Below are 14,590 nucleotides of genomic sequence, written 5' to 3'. Positions count from 1 at the left end.
CTGTCTATAAGCTTTCCTTGCAGAATGGGAATGAGGTAGGCAGGAACTAAATCTAGTTCAAATGAAACAAACTTGTGGCAGAAGATGGCTAATGTCCATCAGCTTGATGATCAAAGCATGTTTCTTCCTCATTCAGGACAATTTAATGTGTTTTGAATAAAGGAATGCTTAACAACCAGATTTCAAACACTGCATAGGAGTAGCCCTGCCTCCACTGTTCTCCAGATTAACATGCTCAGATAGTGTCACTACAATGGATGGAGGGGAGCACAGAGGGCACCAGTTTATTTTAATTACCTTTCCTGATGAGCTGAAAAACAACTGAAAATGCAAACCAATTAAAATCAACCCAACTGACAATAGGAAATCAGACAGACAACAATGCAAGTGCAGCTTCATTAGGAGCTGGCTGGGTGGTGAGGTTGTGAGAAACAAGCCAGAGGGATTCCAGCTGAGAGCATTTCTTGGCTAAAGATGGGCTGTATGGCTCTGTTCATCCAGCATCAGGAGGGAAGTGATGGGAGGAAATAAAGCTTGAAATGGTCCTTACACAGGTAAAAGAAGGAACTGGGGGATTTGCTTGGCTTCCTCCTGCAACAGCAAACTCTGAATAATCTGAGATGAGGGTAATCATGGCAGATCAGCTACTGGCAGAGAGCATGTTCTCTGGCTAGAGTGAGAGGGTGAGGGGATCATTAGGAGGTGAAGCAAGCTCAGAGCCACAGTGTTGATGGGGCTTTGAAGAGGCAGCCTTGCTCCAGCAATACCTTGCCAGCCTCAGACAGCTGTGTTTGGACATGGGCAGCTCTGAGCCCCAGCTGACAATGAGACCATGGATCCTGATCAAGGAGAGATGTCTCACTGGGACTCTTGGTCAGACACCCATGGGCTAGCAGATAAAACACTCAGATAGTTGCTTCTCACTGATTACCTGAGATGTCTTCTCCAAGCACAATGACCTTAGTGTCCTGCTTTTCAACAACCCCTTGACGCACCTGGGCGTTTTCATACCATCTTCCCTGCTGGAACCTGCTCAGGGCACTGCCCTCAAGCACCTGCCAGAGGTCTCATGGAGACCCCAGGGCTACCAGAGCTACTGGGAGGTAGTGTCTTCTCACTGGCTGATGGGCTGCCACGATCCTTGTACCCTATGGGAAGCAGAGCCTGTGGCAGCTGTATGCAGCTGCATGAGTGGCAGAGCAGGCAGAGAATGCCACAGCCCAAGGCATGCACTGCCCACAGCCCATCTACCTGCTCCATTGCATCTCCCTCACAAAGAAAGGTATCCAAAAAAGCCTGGCTAGCCAACACAATGAGAGCTGTGGTGTGACCTAGTTTCAAGGTGCTTGTTCTTCTTTTAACATAAATAATACAAATGCATCTGCCCACTTATAATTGCAAACGGGCACCTAAAGGACAAAAGAAAGGTAAAAATACAGCTTGCTTCTTTCTGTTTGTATCTCTCAGCAAGCCCAAGTGGTTAGCCTTCAGAAATTGTGAATGTATGCTTTTGCTTGTTATCCCACTCACAGTGCACCTTTAATTACACAGATAAACTGGAATTTCTTTTCCTTTTCATCTTCTAACTCACACTGGAATATGTGTCTTTAATAAGTTCTTTCCTACTCTTTCCAGCTGGCCTGACTACCTAAAAGCAATTGCCAATACATCTGTGCATTGTTAGTAATAACAGTTATCTGATGAGTGCCAACAGCATGCTCAGGGCTGCAAATGGTCCAAACAAAGCATGTTCCCTGCTCCAAGGGCAATGGGTGAATACCACCCTTCATGCTTCAAAAAAAAAAAACAAATTCCACAACTCAAAAGCATATCTCAGCTTTAACAAATAGCCTAAGCTTTATAGCTTGGTCCTTTCATTTAACTCTTTTGGATGATGTGGTTAATAAAAATATGTTTCTATATGATCACTGCCCACCTCTTCTTCTGCCAAGTGGGATTTTCATAATATACTGTTATTACCAAATTAACTAAATGAGTATAGATCTTGTGGAAGTGGGCAAAAATGCAAGCTAGAAATGAACACAGCAGGGACTGACTGGGAAAGGTTACAACAAAATGCACTGGGCATGTGTTAATTTTGGAGTGGCAAGAGCCTGACTGGGGGAGCCTGGCCAAGGCCACACAATCACAGAATCACAGAATGACAGTAGTTGAAAAGGTCCTCTGGGGATCATCTAGTACACCCCCCTACTAAAGCAGGTTCACCTAAATCAGGTTGCACAGGAGCACATCCAGATGAGTTTTGAAAGTCCAGGGACCAGGGAGGTGATGAACTTCAGCACTGTGTCCTGCTAGGTTAGTGCTGCTCTTTGTGGCCATTATCTGATATTCATAATGAGATTGAAACAATTATTTAAGATGAGGCTTCTTAAAGAAAGGGACAGTGTCACCAGAGGAGCTGTGAAAAACAGTAATTTCTATGCTTGAGGCAGTTTTCTGCTCCAGGAGCCATATTTTACACCTACTCAATGACATGAAATCACTGGTTGACTAAAGGCAAGACCAGATAAAATGAAAAGTGATTTTTTGAGTAAATATTTTTGTTTTTCCAGTTGCCTCAGGAAAACCCCAGAAGATCCCCAAAGACTTATAGAAAAGGAAAATTTATTTCCTAACTAGAAAGCTGCAAATCCTCTGCTGAAAGAACATTTTCACCCATCTGTCCTCCTCTGCAGACACTCACTCCACCCCTGTCAGCACCTGTGTGCCCCCGAGGAGTCTGACACCCGAGAGGGGCCAGACAGCAGGAGCCACCACAGAGAGAGAATTTACACTCCAAAATAAGGTGAGGTCTGACAGATCTGCACTGCTGCTAGAGTTCAGTGGCAGTAAAGCATTTTCCCTCTCATTAAAGTGTTACTTTTAAAGAGATACTGAGAGAAAAAGCTTAAAAGCCAAGATTTAAACCAATTCAAAGCCCATAACTGCAGTAACTCCCTATGCACTGCAACTCCTATTTCATTCCTTTGATATTGCTCTCAAGAACTCCGTCACACACATTTCCTCAGGATTTCAAGGGGATATTATTATCACTTTTTTCTTAAAAGCAACATTTTCAGTGTTTCATCTAGGCCTTGGGACACATTAAAGCATCTTTTCATTATCACAGCCTTACTGCAGATATAAATAGAGCTGGCCTTTGCTTTGTCAATAGTGCTGGCTTTCAGCTTTATTTGGAGCTGTTTATGCAGAAATATGAACCACACACACCTCAGCACAAGGGTGTAGGCAGCTCCCTTTTGTGTCAGCAGAGCCAGAAGCTCTCACACTCTTCACTCAGCCCCTTACTAACCCATGCCTAAACACACATTGCTTCTGGGTGCAATGTGCTCATTTTAAAAGCAGGTGCCAATTCAATCAGTCCACAATTTTGATGCTGCCTTCCATTCTGATCCTGCTAGTTTTGATGTGAGGTTGGCTCCAGCACGGAGCTAAAAAATCAAATGAACACACAGAGTGCCTGAGCATCCAAAAGCACGGCTGGCCAGGGCAGGGCAGCAGGGAGGAGGCAGGTTTGCCTCTCAGTTGTGGTTACTTTTTCAATGCATTCAACAACAAAACCCCAGCACTCACAAACCTGTCTCCAGCTGAGCAGGACCAGATGCCTTGGTTTCATTTTTGCACATCCTCAACCGCCTAGAGATACAGTGCAAAGCCCAGCATATCCTGGATGATTCCTTGACATTGGATAAATTTAGCTCTAAAAGATGTGACTGAAGTCTTCTCCCACTGACCGAATTTCCTTTCCCCCTCTGTAGACATCTCTCTCACACTTTGCTGAAGTGACACTGCATCACCCCCTCCACTACAAGCAGCAGTGAAGCTATTGTATTTGAAAGAAACAGCATTTTCCAGCTATAGCTGAAGTATGTTACAGGGATGCCCTTTGTCTGTTTTAGAATGCTTTGCCCTCTCTGCCACCTTCTCTGCAACCTGCAGGTCATCTTCAAAATGCCTGCAGGTCATCTTCAAAATGCACCCTGTTGAGATATTTCACCAAAATTACCAGAATGGTCCCTTTGTGTCCTATGACAAGCACCACAGAATGATTTCCCAGCAGTTAAGCTCAAAATGTTCTCTTATAGGTGATCCAGTCATGATACAAATTGACCCTAATCAATTTTACTTTAAAAATTATATATTCTCCATTTTATGGCATGCCATGTTTAACATTTTATATTATATTGATGTTAATTTTTTTACCTCTGTCTTCAAAACTAAGAGAGTGACAAACATGCTCAAAAAACAAGAGGGAGGAGAGAGACCTCAAGTCCCCCACAGTAATCCATTACCTGGGCTACAAGGAAGAACAGAACACTTCATGCTGGGCAGTATTAACATAAGAAATGAAACAGGCATACTGGAGAGGGAGAAGACCTGGTCTCAGGGCTGGGTCCAGGCTACATAAACTTCAATACACTCTGGAGCAGGCCAGCAAATCCAACCGGGAAGTGCAGCAAATGGGAGCGAGAGAAGTGCTAAGCAGACAAGAGTACTCTGACCTCGGCACACACATGAAGGTAGGCAGAGACATGGATAAGGATCTAAAGCAGCCGAGTTAGCACACTGCTCTGGTCCACCAGCCCTATGAACACTTTATAGCTCTTTAACAAGGCAAATCTATAGCCCTAAATCAGACAGATACAAAACACAAAGGTCTGCACTAAAACCAGTGCAGGTATTTAATCTGAATAATACATGCTGCCTTTATATAGACACACACTTCACTGGTCTGAACTTAGGTAGTTAAGTTTGAACCGTAGCTTCATTAGCATCACTCATTACTTTTCTTCCACGTCTGCAATTAGCTTTTCTACAGTAGATAATGAATCCTGTAGCTTATGAACCATTAAAAAGCAAGTCACTAAACAGGAGTGAAAAAACGCCAGGAGACTGCTTTGGTACTACCGCCGTTGCCTGGCTTGCGGATTGCTTTGAGATCCATAGGGCTCAGGCTATTGCTCTCTTGGACTTTCAATACAGCACATTGCAATGGAGTAGCTACCCCTGTCTTGGTCTTTTGGGTAACGCTTTAACCAGGTGCCTTTCTGCCTCCTGCAAGCCTGACATTGAGTCATCCCTGCTACAGCTGCCTCTGAGAGGAGTGAGGGACAGGGGTTGGAGCCCCCAGCCCAGTGCCAGCTCAGCAGCACATGAAGGCTGGCCTAATGATGCTATATTAATAATAAGAACATGATAAATACTATTAGTAAGGTCCATCTCCCTGAGTTTTCCAAGCTCTTTATTGAGAAGGAAAAACTAGGTCTCAGAAAGGCCAGAGGGCATCATTAGTCCCCTTGCCCAAGTGCAGACATGAAAGCGGAGATGTCATTTACTGAAGGTCAGAGGGCAAAGTCTAATAGATCAATGTCACAGCTTTTAGCTGCAGATAACTTGTGATGCCAGCAATTTACTTACCTATATGGACAGAAAAATCAATCCCATCATTACATGAGCCTCTTGTTTTTATACATTCTCAGCAGAAGAAAGTAGGTCAGATGCCATGAGCATGCACAGGACATTTCTCTTAGCGAGGCCAGCCCCTAAACCTACCAAACTCTGGCCATGGTTTATGATTCTGTGGAATGCCACAGATATATGAGGTTCAAGCATGCCCATGCACATGTGTAGGAATACACAACAATATTTCACAGTCAAGTTTGTGATGGGAGACACCATGTTGGTTGATTGTTCAGATTAATGACATTATCACTTCTGCTTTAGAAATGGCATTTCCATTTGGAGCACATGAAACCCAGACAGCTGAAGGATCAGGCCCACAAACCCTGGGGCTGCCTGCTTTCCTCCAGCCTCTCCTAAATCTAGAGCACAAGTCTTATGAGGAGTGGCTCAAGGAACTGGGGTTGTTTAGAATGAAGACAAGGAGGCTCAGGGGAGACCTTACCTCTCTCTACAACTCTCTGAAAGGTGGAGGTTGAGGTGAAGGTAGGTCTCTTCTCTCAAGTAACAAGTGACAGGTAAAGAGGAAACAGTTGGACTTGATGAGCCTAAAGGTCTTCAACCAAAATAATTCTATCATTCTATGATTCTAAGTCAAGATTCAGGCAACCCTTGTACAGGAATTGTAAGGAGAGTTACTGTCTTTCAGAAACAGCCCTCTCATCCCACTGACAGTGTTCCCTCCCCTGAAAGAAACAGGGATGGAAGCCCAGCAGAGAGCTGGGGGAACAGGAGGTGGTGGGGAAGGAGGGTCAAGCCAGCACTGTATACACAGGCAGCAGGGAAAGCAGCCTGCAAAACACCCTCCAGACTTCAGCAACACTACAGGTTTTCCACACTGTAGGTAGTGGGCCAATTACAAAAGTCTAATCTATCTCACAAATACAACTGAATATTTTAGGAGTTTCCCTCCATATCAGGGTAATTTTGAAATTGTGTGCTTTGTTAGCTGGCACGTAGGTGCTGGAGGTGCTGTAAGACTTCTTTTCTGGAGTGAGCTCCACTCATACAAACAGACAACCAAAGAGCTACTCTGGCTGTAACTAGAAGTCATTGACGTGTCAGTGACAGTCTTGAGTAGCAGAATGTAAATCAAGACTTTAAGAGGTCCTTTGGTGGCACAACTGTGAATTTCAGACTACACCTATATTCATCTCCTTGCTTTATTGCTGCCATCCATTCCTCCCCGCTGCAACACTGATAGGGAAATTAAAATGAGAGTCTTACCGAGAGACAAGAAGCTGCCTTTGTAAATCCTCTGTGATTCATGGCCAGAGCCAGTGCTCGGCCAGCACTGCCCCTGAGCACCCGCACCGTGAGATGCCAGGGGCTGGGGATCAGTACGGCCGTGCTCCACAGGCCTGTCTGTCTGTCTGCCTGCCTGTCTGTCTGCCCGGGGAACTGGAGGCAGAACGCACCGGAGCCGGCCGTAGGCAGGGATTACATCAGCCTTCAGGCTAAGGGGCATCTTTCCAGCAGTGACATATTTAGCAGAGTAGTCTTGTCTGGGCAAGTGAGCAGCACACCAGCCCTGCTCTGGATTTGGCCGGTAATAAATTAACAGAGAACGGCGTTTCCAGCACACGATCTGAACATTGTCAGGTCTAATGAGTTTTCAGCTCCAGACAGAACAGGCCAACATACAGTCAACGATGGAGAAATCCCGATGGATTGCAAGAGGGGATGCTTCATATTCACATCATTAGTTTCTAAACCATCATGTATTTTCTAATTATTCTAAAGCAAGAGCAGCAGCACTGTGAGTAGTTTATCAGCACCCATGTATTTTAAATGAATCCCTAACGAGCATGTATTAATATGACACAGCAGCATTACATAAAATAGGAGAGACTTGAAGTACCCGGGTCCTGGCTGTCTTGAGCAATGTCATTATCATTATCATAGAGCTGCTCTTCAAAAAGTAGAACATTCAAACAGCAAGTGATTTTCCCCTGAGGCATTCTCTGCTTGCCTCTGTAGTGCAGACACAGTTCTGGCGTTAACCCACTGCTTGTTACTGTGCCAGGCTTCACCCTGGGCTGCATCTACACACACTGACCCAGGCAAACCATCCACCTCTATAATGCATCCCCGTTCTTACAGAGATCAACTTCTGAGCAGTATTGAGACACAGGTGAGCTGCAAAACCTAAATCACAAATGCAAGTAGGGCTGTTAGACAAATGCCATCAGTTACTGAAGATAATAGAGAGACTTATTAAAATATTTGTTATTAAGGAAAAGCTTTGTTAAATCCTGACTTGTCTGCTGAAACTAGTAAAATGATTCCAGCATCTTAACCGCAGTACCATCCAAATGTTTCCTTTCCAATGGGTGGATGATTGATGAGCTGTTAATTTTAGTTCCCGTAAAGATACATTTTCCTCTCCAATCTACGGGTTTAAGGACATTAGATCACTTTGTGGGAAACCATTTCTTTTGTAATTATGTCACATTTGATTTCCTGATGCCTTTAAAACTGCCAGTTAGCCACGTGGCAGAAAGGAGGTTCAATAGATTAAGAGAAACACCCCCTGTACACTCCCAACAAGGCCATCTATCATTTACACAAAGAGGCTGTGGTCTCTCTGCACAGCTACATTCACCTTTTAATATTTGTGCACACCCTCACCTGTATCAAACAGGGAAGATAGAGAGAGACTATATGGGTAAGTTTTTTCACACTTTCTATGTTGAAACACAATTAAACCACAGTACTTTTTTCCTGATTAATTGCTGCCATGTTGCCTGTCAAAAGATCTGTACAGCTCCTATTTGGAGCTATCACTTTTCTGTGATGCTTTGTTCTTCAAAGTCCACAAATACAACCATACTTCAATATTTTTGTCAGGCATTTGTTATGATGACTGTGTTGTTTTGCTTGATGCCAAGAACACAGAAAGCTTAAAACTGCTAATCATAGTTTTATCCAATGGCAAAAGCAATGTATTTGTATGAATGCTGTGCTAGAAACGAGTCCTTCATCTTCACTAGCAAAGTGATTCTGAAATTAAAAATCAAAGCGTTTAACTACAGATGAAACCCTTAGCGCTGCGTGCACAGAGTTCACTATGCTGTTTTTAATAGGCTGTAATGATTATTTCAATATTATTTCATTACACAGAATGCATGAAAATCACACAGTAGCTATTGGTTCATAATTCAAAGCTTTTTCTTACCTAAACCACTTCCTGGTAGAATTTATTTCCCCTAAGTCTTGTCTTTGCACCACCTCATCGTCAGAGGAAAACAATAAGCTCTTTACCTCACGACTGGGTGTAACATGCTAATGCTTCAGAACTGTCCTGGTTTGAATTGGATTATCCTGCTGCTGCTGCATTATGGTCTTTATTCCTCCATCTCCCCATGATGGGCCTGAGATGGTGAATAATTTTTATTTCCAAGGAATTTGGGATTAATCTGTGAATTTGTTTTCTGCTTTGGTGCAAATCTGTCAGGTGTTTTTGTCTTTTCTTTGGAACAAAATCACAGTGTCACAGTAACTAAGGTTGGAAGAGACCCCAAGGAGTACCAGAACAAGAGGACACAGTCTCAGGCTGCGCCAGGGGAGATACAGGCTGGATGTTAGAAAAAAGTTCTATACAGAAAGAGTGATTGCACATTGGAATGGGCTGCCTGGGGAGGTGGTGGAGTCGCCATCACTGGAGGTTTTTAGGAGAAGACTTGACAGGGTGCTTGGTGCTGTGGGTTAGTTGATTGGGCGGAGTTGGATTGGTTGATGGGTTGGACGCGATGATCTTGAAGGTCTCTTCCAACCTGGTTTATTCTATGTATTCTATGTATATGTATTCTATCATCAAGTCCAACCTGTTTTCTGTATTGGTTTTAGCTTTACCAGCTTCACAAGCTGTACTTTAAGTTCTTTTCAAGAGATACCTCATCAGTCTCCTCAGCATATTCACATGTTTTGTTTTTTGTTTTTTTCTCCTGGTACCTATTTCCATGTCAAAGCACCTTTCCTCAGCGTGGGCAATCAGAGCTTCAGACAGAAATGCAAAGACTTTTACCAGGGCATCTTGAGCTTTTCTATCTGCTCTTGCTGAGCTACACAGACTTGATGAAATCAAGGAGAGAGAAAGGGAGGGACGACCTTAGAGGCCATCCTTAACACGACTTCCTGTGTTCTATGAAATGTAGTTTTAAATCGGGTTGTATGTGTATATGAAATTCAGAAAAGCTTCACATCTGAACCTGGTTTGGAAAGCACCTCTGAAAAAAATGATGAAGAGGAATTTCAAGTGCTGAATGTGCCCACCATGGAATAAAAAGAAAGCATCACCTTCTTGTAAAACATTAATTCAGAGCAAAATATTACTGGAGAGTGTGGGCAGGCTATCTAAGGGCAATGAGAAGAGAAGCCTTCACAGAAGAGGCAAAAGGAAAACATGTGCAGACTTCTGAGTGCCTCAAGTCAGCTATCACTCTGGTGTGTCCTGAGGTAATGGAGACTTCAGCTGCAGCTGTGAATTTCTTGTTGCAAAAAAAAGTCCTAGAAATAATATCTCAAGTATCTAAGCTGTGCTTGAAGGCTGTCAGCCTGTGTGACTCCTCCAGGCACTGAGCCTACAGCCTTTATTGACAGCAGAGCAACGTCAGTGTCAAATTCTCTATCCAATACTCCTGAGCAACAGTGCCAGGTAGGAGTAATCAACCATAAAAGAAGAGGGTCTTTGGTCTTTCTACTGAAACTCCTAGCAGGCCTGGCAATTAATGCTATCTTCAGGAGAAAAATTTGGGAACTGACTTCAGAGCAGTAAGTTATTTCATCTGAGGCACAGGAGGGCCATTGGATAGCAGTCATTTTGTCAGGGACACCCTTGGAACCACTGCTGAGAAAACACAACAGTCTACAATAAAACATCAGTCTTTTGAGACCTCTTTCTCCCCTTAGTCAGCAGTGATTAACTACATTGGTAATGACACGATGTGAGTTGTCTTCAATTTCCCATAAAAGGGAGAAAGAAGGATCTGGTATGGGATCTTGCTGCATGTTACCTGCCTCAATATTTCAACCTATAAGGCCTGGTCACATCACATCAATATCAAGGATGCCTCCTGAGATGTCAAGTTTTCAGTAAAGTGCATAGCTGTGTTTGTCAATGACCAAGCATGTACTTTGCAACTGATTTCACAGAAGCTTCTTAACACAGATATCTGCTCCCAGAAACCACCTTAAACTCAAGAGGAATTTGTATTTCTAAACATCTAGAAACATCTACTGAAGTTTAAATACAGCCATGCCATGTTTACATAAGAGTTACTAATTGGTTGTAAAAATCATGCCTCTTGAATGTATGCTTATTGGAGGTGTGAAACTTATTAGACTGTGGAATTAGGCCTAGTGCTGAATTTGGATTAAATGGTGTTATACTGATTTGATGAGCTGCTCGGATATGTTGGAGGTTTAATTGTATTCAAAGATGTTAATTCTAGCAGACACACCCTTAAAAGTAGAGTTTAGTGACTTGAAATTGCTTTCTAGCACAGGCCTCTGTAATTTTTCAAGAAAGAGAAAGAGGTGTTTTAGAGTCCTTAATCACAGAATCATTGAACGGTTTGAGTTGGAAGGGACCTCTAAAGGTCATCCAGTCCAATCCTTCTACAGTGAGTAGTGACATCTTTAACTAGATGAGGTTGCTCAGAGCCCCGAACAACCTGACCTGGAATGTTCTCAGGGGTGGGGCTTTGACTATCGCTCTGGGCAACCTGGGCCAGTGTCTCACCACCCTTAGTGTGAAAAATTTCTTCCTTAGATCTATTCTAATCTCCCCTCTTTTAGTTCAAAACCATCAGCCCATGTCCTGTCACAACAGGCCCTACTAAAAAGATTGTTCTCATCAGACCCTCTAAGTACTGAAAGGCTGCTGTGAGGTCTCCCTGGAGCCTTCTCTTCTCCAGGCTGAACAAGCCCAACTCTCTCAGCCTTTCCTCACAGAAGAGGTGTTCCATCCCTCTGATCAATTTTGTAGCCTCCTCTGGATCTACTACAAGAAGACTGTATGTTAGTAAATTTATAAGCAGCGGCTCTTTTTATTCTTTTCGATATGATTAAGTGCCCTTTGAAGGCCAAAAGGGAATTTATGCAAATGATTGATTACCATTTAAATGCCTTTATAAGCTAATTAGTGCAAAATGTTAAATGTTTCTAAGCAGAAACAAGTAACAACCATGAAAATACAGAAAGGCTCATTGGGTTCTCAGATATACTGGGGGACAAATGCCCTGGTGTAGAGTCACCCATGGATGAAGAGTGTGAACAGTGGTTACTGTGAATCTGTAACAAAAAACAGGCTTTCCTATTTGTAACTAGGAGAGCCACATCAAGCTGATGGCAGTCATCATACACACTTCAAACAGCAATGGTGTCTCTAGCTTTAACTTATCTATCTGGGATAGAATCTATGCGGGAAACAATGAAATGGCCAAGACTATAAAATAGGTCACTGGCTGGACCCTCCCCAGGTTTGAAGTGGCTGAAAGTCATTACCATCTGTTCCTCTGAAATGAGGTGCTGGCATCCATCCAGTTCCTAGCAGATAGGTATCCATGCTGTAAAAAATAAACTTTAAAAGTGATCTCAGTTAAAAATGGGGTTGGCAGGAAGGAGCCATGGAGTCTCATGGAAGGCTCTAAAGGCACATGGAGACAAGATGGCAGGTATCTGAAGCTCATATTTATGTCACCCCTCTATTAGGATGCACTTTGTCCTTGCTGTTGTTGGTCTGGCACTTCTCCCTGGCCAAAAACGGCCACTAAGACCAGTATCTGACTAATAGCTTTGTTTGAGAAACACTTTAGTTTTACAACTCTAAAAAGAGATATACCCATACAAGCTTATTTATGGGACTGTCCTGCACCTCTTGAGTGACATCATGGCCCCACTACAAAGCCCAGTTACTTTTCTTGGTGCCTTTACACAAGCACTGAACTGCTCACAACCAGGTAACTCCTCCCACCTATAGGGAAAATGTAGCTACCTCTCATGTGCCTCAGCCAGTGTGTTTGTAGATATGTGTGGGCAAACAGTATAAGTCAGGATTGTATTGATTTGCTCATGTAGCCATTTGCCCAGTCAGAAGCTTCCTTTCTCACTGGGTGGTTGACCCTTACCTATTCAGCCACCTACTGCTTAAACTGGTTAAATGCTGTTGTGGAATGGGTGAGAAGGATATTCCCCTCATGGAGTGATTAAGCATCTCCTTGTACCCAGGAGAACTCATGGCTTTTTCTGACTCAGACCACTATCACTCCTACTGATGCTCTAGCAGTAGTGAGAAATGAGTTTTCAGGGAGGAAGGTATCCCAAACCACACAGCAGACATGGTCTGTGTGGTAGGCACTTGGAAAACAAGAGTCCTCTAAGAGTTATTTCAAGTTTCAGCCATCATTACTGTAGTAAGTAGCTAATGAAGACTGTACAACAAAGTATTTATGTGAACATACACATTTAATCTAAGGCAAAGCTTTTGCCCTTCTCAAATCAACTGAAGAAGAGTCTAATTACAACAGTTTCATAGCTGCATCACTCTATTCAAATTAATTACTCTGCAAAAGTTAATACAACTGAAATTATGTTGTGTGCCTTGAGAATGCTGAGGGGAGAGAAGCACCACTTAGAGCCCATTCTCCTTCCCACTTGGCCCATCTGGATCACCCTGAGCAGGTGTTATGCCTTGCTCCACCACTCCCAGGGCTCTGTTCTCCTCCTTCCTCATATGACTCCTCTCCCTGCCTGATGGAGCTGGCAGCTCCTGATAGATAATCCTCATTTACAGCCCTGCTTCCTCCAGTACCAGGAGAGTCACAGCTCATCTCAAGACTATTAACAGCACAACAAAGTATTCATACATTTACTAGACTTTGTATCCTTTCACATGAAACACTCATTCCTTTGATCTCTGTGTGAGAAGGGATTTCCTTGTTATGTCAAACTATTAAGGAAATGAAGAAACAGCCCCATACAATCCCTCTTTCTGTATTAATGGCAACAAGATATTGAAAAGGGGACCCCCCCTTTTCCCCCCAGAACAGTATAGTGCCTAAACAGCCCCAATATTTCTAAGCAAGTTGTGCTCCCTCTTCCGACAGGTTCACTCAACTCCTTTTTGCTGTGCAGACAACACTGCCTCCGGCTGACAAAGAGAATACAAATTTTTATACACTCATGTCACACTTACAAGGCCAGTGTTTATCTTGCAGGGCTTTAATACAAAGAGAAGCTGTTGTAATGTACCAGCCACAACAGTTAATGAAGAACTACTAAGTATCTATTTTTATATGATGACCTTGCAGAGTACAAAAGCTTCATAAAATCAAGCATAAAGCATTCACTTCCAGCTTTACATCAGATTCGTCTGTACATCTCTCTGTGTTTGGTCATGTATTGAAATTTTAAGCAAATTAAAGGAGCCATCAGTATTTATTCAAGGAGCCCTCAGTATTTCATCAGCCTACAGCAGTATGAAGGTTTTTTGCCTCCCTCCTCCCTCACACTTGCACCTGGACAGTGCGCACAGGCAGTACTGACCACTTCTTTATATGTAAGAAAAATGTTGGCTTGAGTGGCATCTGATTGACACTGCTGAGACAGAACCAAGAGCTTCCTGAAAGGGCTGAGCATTCCAGTTCACCCTCAGAAAGGTCAGAAACAAGAGCTTTTCAGGTTGCAACATTTTTGGACACATGATAGTGGTCTGAGGTCATTAGAGTTCTTTATCAATCTCACCAAGCTCTGCAGTTCAGTTTGTGGTTTGGTAAGTGGAGAAAGAAAGAATGATCTTAAATATAAGTGTATTCTTCCCACTACCCCCAGATATTGCCAACCAGCATTTCCCTCACTAAGGTGAATACACATCAGTGCTCTGGGGTACAGAAGTTTCACCCCTGACTGGTTGATACAGCCCTAGCGAGATGCTAGTGAGCCATGGAGGCACAGCAGCAGCAATTGCAGCAATCAATGTACCATATAGAAAGGAATGGCAACACATGGCTCCCATCCCCCTGCCCATGCTGGCAAGCAAACACCCACTCGGATGGCATAAACGGCTGCCAGCTGGGCAAACACAGCAAGTAGGTCAAGAGCATCACTC

General features: G+C 43.4%; 1 protein-coding gene across 5 annotated transcripts in view; it reads right to left on the bottom strand.

Moving 5' to 3' along the window:
• Positions 1–14,590, bottom strand: part of GRIA3 (glutamate ionotropic receptor AMPA type subunit 3) — a 151,709-nt gene that overhangs the window by 22,144 nt on the left and 114,975 nt on the right. The gene's annotated exons all lie outside the window — the stretch shown is intronic.

The sequence above is a fragment of the Dryobates pubescens genome, chromosome 18 (genome assembly GCF_014839835.1).
Source record: "Dryobates pubescens isolate bDryPub1 chromosome 18, bDryPub1.pri, whole genome shotgun sequence".
In the NCBI taxonomy this organism is placed as follows: Eukaryota; Metazoa; Chordata; class Aves; order Piciformes; family Picidae; genus Dryobates; species Dryobates pubescens.
This window is presented reverse-complemented; position numbering and strand designations above follow the sequence as displayed.